Source organism: Neopelma chrysocephalum, unplaced genomic scaffold (genome assembly GCF_003984885.1).
Source record: "Neopelma chrysocephalum unplaced genomic scaffold, ASM398488v2 Primary Assembly neopelma1_143, whole genome shotgun sequence".
NCBI classification, from domain to species: Eukaryota; Metazoa; Chordata; class Aves; order Passeriformes; family Pipridae; genus Neopelma; species Neopelma chrysocephalum.
The window spans coordinates 2,682,759-2,690,380 of NW_020897805.1; the positions used below are offsets into that span (position 1 = coordinate 2,682,759).

Sequence of the window (7,622 nt, forward strand, 5' to 3'; positions counted from 1 at the left end):
TCAGCTTCTTAATAGGATTTAAAAAAATATAAAGTGGAAACTGGATGAAAATGGGATTAACAAAAGTATGGTCAAGCTTTCTCCTACCTCTTTTTCTCCAGGTTTCTTGGCAATCTTTGACTAACGAAAGATTGCAACAACTACAGATCTGGAAATTTTCCCCTGGCTAAAACTGAACTAGAATGTAGTACACCCACATCACAGTTGGAAGTTGTGAGGATTCATTCAGTTACATTAAGGACTGTCAGAATCCTTTAGCAGCTCAAAGTAACCTTATTTAGCAAAACTACCTTTGCAGTCTCTTATTGACTTCTAAGTACCGAGGATGGTCCTCTTTTCATCTGAAGCACTCAGCAAGTGTGCTACCAGCCTTTTTGGAGAAGCTTCACCTCCCCTTCCCCTCCCCCCTTCTTGTCTAGTTGGATCTGGAGAAAGTTATATAAGTCATGTTCATTAAAACAGAGACCAAGAGAATATTCCAGCAGTATGGAGACCACAAAAAGCTGTTGGGAAGCTGTGAAAGGGATTTAGTGTGAACTTTAAAATGAATCCCCCGTTTCATAAAGTGACAACCCAATATCCCCAAAGGCAACAGCGGGAGGGAAACCTAAACCTGTAGACAAAGTCAACCGGTAATGATTGGAGAGTTAATTACTTTAGAGCTCACAAAGACAAGCTGAGGTGTTAAAATTGCTCCTGCAAACACCAGCATCCTCCCCTTTCACCTAGACTAACTAATCGCAGCAGGACGGTAGCAAGAAGGACCTGAGCAGTCCCTGATTATGGCAGCTTTCACTAGCTCTGAGCAAAGTGATCTTTATTCATTTTCAATTCCATCCTTTATCTCATCAACTGCCCTCACAAAGTATTACCGTAAATGTGTTTAAAAACACAAAGCTGCATCAAGTTCAGTGATGCTGGTTGACACAGAGTCCTGCAGTCTCCCAGGCCTTCCTCTTGGGATTAGCCTCACAAACACTACTCTTGCACACAGTAGCAAAACGCTTCCTAACCTATCAGTGCTTTTTACATGGCAAAAGGAGAAACTTAAATCCAGTGCAGCTATAACTAACAATTTACTGTGCTAATCCTTTTTTCTTCAGGAAATTTGTTTTGAGTCACACTTTATATTAAGATTTCATTTGTGAGGTTTAACGCAAGATTAGCAGGTGTTTCAAAGTAAAGCGTGTAGAGTTTAAATACATCAGTAGGGTGTTTCAGATGATGATGAGCTATTGTTGTAAAAAACCCTATTGACCCACTGGACTCATAACAATTGATTACCATCTATTAAAACATCTATTAATCACTTACTAATCCCTTATCATGTACAAATAGAACCTCCACTTACAGTACTGTGAGATACTGTGTACATGAAAGACACCAATTTATAGCACACTGCCATGTATAAGAGCCACCTGTTTTGTTCTGCTTTGCTTTTAGCCTTTTCCTTTGCACTCCTAAACTCTTTTTATCCCACTGCTTCTCTAACATGTATAATAGTTAATGCAACAAAAAGACATGCCCCTGATAAGTTTTCAAATATGCGTTAACAGTCCACTAGTTTCCTTTCCATGACTAGCACAGCTACTCTGTACGTGGATCTCTTGTGGCTAGAGCAGGGTCCACGGAACTCAGGTGACCAGGTTTTTCCTGAAGCTAGCACCCTCTTCTAACCACTTTGCTCTATGCTTTGTATATCTCTGGTTGGAGAGCAGGAAAAATAATATACATTCACTTAAAGAGCTCTTACAGGAACTAATTCATTAAGGATTGTAAAGTGCTTTGATATAGCAATTTGGTATATTTGCCAGAGTAGAAAGAAACATGTGGGATTTATTATAAAAAGTCACTGTCTTCATCCCTGTGGGATGACAGCTGATCTACCACAAACACTTATTTCCAAATTACAGTATTATGCCAATTACAACTCCTGAATTGAAATTGCTATAACATTTACCTTATAATCTGCTAGTTTCAGGAATTAAAAAGCTCCTGAATCAGTAAGATGGCAGCAGAAGGCTATTTTATACTATTATTCAATTTTATTAAATGTAATAGATGAGACAGCAAATGATCAGAAAATATACCCAGAGGTTATTCACTTTGTCTGTGTATAAATATGTGAATGTATATATTAATGTAATCTATAGTGCTTAAATTAGGCAGTGATGCTCTGTTGTGTGCAGCAATGTACATCCTTATGCATAAACCAAGACATTTTCTGACTGCATTCAGAGTTAGCTTTGTGGCTGAATCTTTCAGATTAAATTACAATATAAAAGGCTGGTAATAAATATCACAAATGAAAAAAAGAAGAGGCTGTTTCAGTTCAGAAGGAATATGAGGTTGAAGGGTAGGGTTACAGGGAAGTTGCTAGCAGATGAGCTAAGTAGAAGAGGTGGTATGGGTATAGAATACATGTGTTCAGCTCATTGACAGGGACATGCTGGGATGCAGAGGCTGGGAAGAAACTCGCTGCACTCTTAAGATGACTTTTCTCCCCAGGGTCACTTCTTTCAACAGCATATGCGGGGGTGGCAATTTCCAGGTGACTCTAGTCATATATGTGGTTATGTGTAATAATATTAGAAGGAACATCCTGGCTTTGTTGAAGTCATAGGAAGTTTTGCCAGACTTTGGTGGGGGTCAAGATTTTACCCTCTAGAAGCTCCAAAGATAAATAGGGATCTGTCACCATACCGACATGGACAACGATATAATTGTTTCTAAATATGTAACAGCCCCACTAGTTCTAATGGAACTGCATCAGTGATTAAAGCCCTCACAGGGAAATTCTTAATATGGCAGTAATTTCATGCACAAGAATTTTCTTACTGATTTCGAATGAGTGTTCAAACTCTAATTTAGCATTCTTTTTTGTATACTGATGAATTTGTTCTGCATATGTCTGGGCTCCATTTAAGCAGTAGTCTCCAGCATGTCTTACACCACTACTATACATATAGCAATTTTCAGATTTTGATTTTGAGAACTGAATTTAACTCAGGCCATGCTCAGCTCTTAACTTCTTGCTTTCTCTCACTTGGGATCCAAAAATAGCAGCATACATGCAATTTTACAATAATTCTAATGACTTTTGGGGAGAAGGATATGCTTACTACATACACTACAATATAGATGTGCAATCAAATATATTTTTCCCTGGGGTGCGTGTGGGGGTGACGATCCTTTAAATAAGTTTATTTAAAACATAATAAAAGCAAAGAGATTAATAGAATAAAGTGAAATGGGCCACAGTACTTCTTTCTACAAGCAGACACAAGAGAGTCATTTTGATTTTAGATACTTTTCTTTTAATACCAAGGACATCTTTTTAGCAGATGGAATGGATGTATTCAATGTATAGGTGTTTAGGCACCTGTTACTGATCAGGGGAATTAATTGTTGTACTTCATCAGTTTTAGGTGGCTATGGGAGAGAAATCCCCCAAAGTCTGACCGTAAAAGACATGCTAAAGTGTGAATTTTATATCTTACACTAACTTTGTTGATGGGCTTATAACTTTTCCATAGATATTTTTAATATAGGCTTGAGGTTTTTTTCATACAATAAACCAAAAATATTTCTTATTTAGATTACAAACCAAAATGCACACAACATATTAGACATTCTCAATTGCATCCAAAGTGTTCCAGGTATTTATGGCTTCTCTGTGTAAAATGCACTGTCTCAAATTGAACTGCACTAAATTCCCACGATGTCATTTTTTTGAAGTTATTATTCTGGGAAATAGTATAATTTACAGTGATAGTGGATCTAAGTTTGCTGGATGATGATTCATGTATAAAGAGGGTCATGTGCTTAACTTTACAATTTACATAATGTTAGGTACACAACAAATGTCAAGATCCATAGGAGTCTCTCTTCAAACAAAAGATTCTTGAATATGTTAAAAACTGGAACACAACACCCAATGACATATTGTCCTATAAAATTTATTTTTAGGAAAAGAATTATATTAAGAAGAAAGGATGGAATTATTTAAACCAGAGACTTCTATGATTTTTCTCTGTGCTATTACTTATGTCTTCAACACACTCGTAATTTCAAAATGGCCAAACAGATTATCGAGTTTTCTAGAGTGTTTTGTTTCCCAAACTGGGATGTGGCTATGCCAAGTTTCAGTTTCAAAAAATTATTTTTATGTTTTTACCACTAACCAAGTTGTAAATTTCCCAGAAAGGAAAAAAAAAGTTTATAATGGAAATGTTGACACAACACTCAGAATAGTGTTGCAAATGTGACACTCTGCTACAAATTGTGCTGTAATGATTTATATTGTTTCCAATAATTTAAAAGTGATTTTAAATCACAGCCAGGTCCATAATACATAAACGTTGACAGATTCTCCAATGGGCATTAGGTCACTACACATTTCAATTTCCCACTTTATGTTTAAAAGGCTGCATCTGGAAGTTAAAAGACTAAAACCTCAGTCAATGGTTATGGTATGATAGATACATGCTGGAATATTATTTTCACCCAGTAGCTTTCTGTAAGTAGGTCATACAATTTTACAGTGCTCTGAAACATTACCAAAGAGTTTCCTTTTACAGTATCTCCAGCAATTGACTCTGAAAAAGTTGCACTAAACCTTAATGCTTATTATTTTATAACGGAAACTTTGTTCACTTGCCTGTTCTCATGCAGTCCATCATCTAGGAAAGACCTTTAAAATTTATTGTACAAGGTAATTTTCCACCCACTGCAAAAGGAGATTTTAAAAAAAAATATTTTTTTTTCTTTGGGACCAGATATTTTTAGAAAACTTTGAAGATAGGCACCTAATGCAACACATCACCCACAAGACAGGGAAAAGAGGATGTTGAGGAACGACTTCTGAGATGGTCACACTTCAAGTTTGGGAGGATGGGGGGATGTCTAGTTGGTTCTTGCTTGAATAGATGCTCGGGTAGGAGATTGCCTTTTTCTCCTTTGCGTGATTCCGTGTGGGATGTACCCCCTGGTATTTTGTCATACCATGCTTGGGTGAAAAGTGGTGTTTGTTTGCTGGACATAGCTGAGAAAACCATCATATGCAGTACTAAAACTTTGACATGGTGAGTGGCCTTTGGCAATACAGCTCAAGACAAGTGGAGAAAACGTTTAAATGAGTTTTAAGTCCATACGTCTTATCACCTTGTTCTTTTAAACACATTCCTCGTAACATCTTGTTACATGTACAAACTCCATGGGAGGACAACATCTGTGACTTGTTCACTCTGCTTCCATCCCTCGGACTAATTATGGTCGCCTCAAGCGCAGCCCTCTTTCCCCCGGACCGAGAGTGCTCGAGCCCTTTGGGAAGCACTGGCTCTCCAAAGCCTGCCTGTGGTGGTGCTCCCATCGAGACGTTTTAAATCGCCCCATGTTGGACGGGAAGCCCGGCGCGAACCCCCGAGAGCGGCCAAGGGCCCCCCGGGAGGCGCCGGCGGCCGCTCCCCTACAGCCGCCTTCCCGCCCTGGGGACGCACCGCCCCCCAAACTTTATCGCCTGGAATCCCCCTTTCTCTCACCCCCCGCTTTTTCTTTTTTTTTTTTTTTTTTTTGAGGGAAAAAGCTAAGGGGGAGCTCAATTTCCCACTTGCCAACAGCAGATAAAAAAGTGGGGAGGGACCTCTTCTGTCACAGCCTATGTAGATTAACCTTTCAATTAGCTGTTATCAGGTCCTGTGTCTTAGCACCAGTCCCCGCAATCTGCGTCCGCCCGCACCGGGGAGGCTGGAGGTCTGGGGTGGGTTTCTGTTTTAATTTCTAAATTAATGATAATTGCTCGCGTGGCTCCCCTCCCCCGCCGAGAGCTGAACGCGTGTGTTTGATCTGCCCGTCCACCTTTTAGTATTTTGGAGTGAGAAGAGGAGCCCCGCGGAGGAGGAGGAGGGGAGACAAGGTATTCTCTCTGTATTCATCTTCTTTTTTCCCCTCTCGCGGAAGGGCTTAGGGAAGGTAACTGGTGCAATCAATCCGCTGGCTGGGGATTCCCTCCACCCCCTCCCCGGCTCGTCTGGCTCTCCTGGCTGGGTTTCTTCAGTGTGTATGTGTTTGGGGAAGGGGGTGGGGGGAGGCTGTGTTGTTGTTGTGTTCCTGGCTCTGGTTGCAGCCAGGAGAGAGAGCGAGCGGGCGAGCGAGAGACAGAGCGGAGAGAGCGAGCGAGCGAGCGAGAGAGAGAGGAGCCGCGATCGCGTTTCAGGGGCAGCACATTCCGCAGGAACCGCTGCTGCAGAAACACACACGGGCAGAGAAAGGAGGTCATTGCAAGCAAAGGGGGGAACCTGCATCGGAGGTTAGATTCCCAGGAGTTTATGTGGGGGATAACAGGGAGCATGCGATGGGTTTTGTTTTGCACTGGGTGACAGGCTGCAATTTGCCATAATAACCCCCTTTCCCTCCCCTCTCCCAGCGCAGGGGGCTTGTCACTAGGCTGGGTACTTTTTTTCCTTTTGCACTGGAGGCTGATGCACGTGTTTGCAGACACTTGTGCTGGGTAAATGCATTGCAATGCTCTGCGTTTTGCAGGGGAGGGGGAGCAGCAGCAGCAGGAGGTGATGGCTGGGTTGGATGGGGTGGGGAGAGGGGGAATGGAGTGGCGGAGGGAAGCAGGGGATGGCTGAGGTTTTTGTGTTGCATGTTCCCACCCTGTCTTTCTGAGGCGGTAATTGTTCCTTCGCAGACGGGGTGACAGAGAAGTCCCTGTGCTTCGCATGGCGAAACTTGCAGGGACCTGCATGTGGCTGTAGAGCTGGGAGTCATTGTCGTCGTCCCCGTTCCCACCCCCTCCTCCCCTCCCTTGGCGGTGTGGGGTGTGTGTGTGCGCGATAAGCGGCTGCCAGTGCCAGGCACCTTGGGAGGGTTATGCTGGGAGCACGCTGCTCCATCTCGCCCGCCCGGGCGAGGGGCAGGCTCTGAGGCACGCGCGTGACGCTCAATATTTAAGGCCGCTCATTAGTGTGTGTCGCGCGCCCGCCCGCCCTGCCGCGCTGGTTCAGGCCGCCGCCGGTGTCTCGGCAGCGCTCGCCCTCCCGAACAAACTTCGGCAGGGAGCGGGTGGGGCGGTGGCGGGGGGAGGGCGGCGGGGCCGGGGAGCCCGGACGGACGGCAGAGGTGGCCAACGGGAGGGCGCGATTGCGGAAGGTCCCGCCTCCGTTGGCGGCGGATGACCAATGGCGAGCGTCCGAGGCTCGGCAGCGGGGCGGGCGGGAGGGCGGGACGCGCGGGTGTGTGGCGGCGGCGGCGGCCAGTGGGAGCCACGGAGAGCCGCCGGCCCCGCCCCTGCCCGCGGGTGGGCGGGGCTGGACCTGGAGGGAAGGGGCGCGCCGCCTGATTGACACCCGCCGCTCGCCAATGGGAGAGGCCGGCTGGTTGCTGGGCGGGACGGGTCTGCTGTGGGCGGGTGATGGACAGCGCTCCGCGGCCAATGAGCGCGCGGCGGCGTGCGCGGCGCGGGCCAATGGCGGCGGGCGGCGGGCGGGGCGCGGGGTAGGTAAGGTTTTAATGAGCCTCCATTGGGCTGTAATCAGTGTCATGTCGGATTCACGTTAAGTACAACAGGGCGAGACAAAATGGCGGCGTAGGTGCGCCGAGCCGCGCGCGGCGGCGGC

The 7,622-nt window shown here is 45.0% G+C and overlaps 1 protein-coding gene across 6 annotated transcripts in view; it reads left to right on the forward strand.

The window, feature by feature from the left end:
* The first annotated feature begins 5,637 nt into the window (after positions 1-5,637).
* The window catches only part of KAT6B (lysine acetyltransferase 6B), a 116,432-nt gene continuing 114,447 nt past the window's right edge, over positions 5,638-7,622 (forward strand). For 2 of the 6 annotated variants that reach the window (XM_027700031.1, XM_027700032.1), the window contains exon 1: positions 5,975-6,307. The gene's annotated coding sequence lies outside the window, so the exon portion shown is untranslated. Of the gene's footprint in view, positions 5,915-5,971; positions 6,308-7,622 lie in introns of those variants that run through there. The other 4 variants (XM_027700029.1, XM_027700030.1, XM_027700028.1 and 1 more) reach the window with 4 other exon arrangements.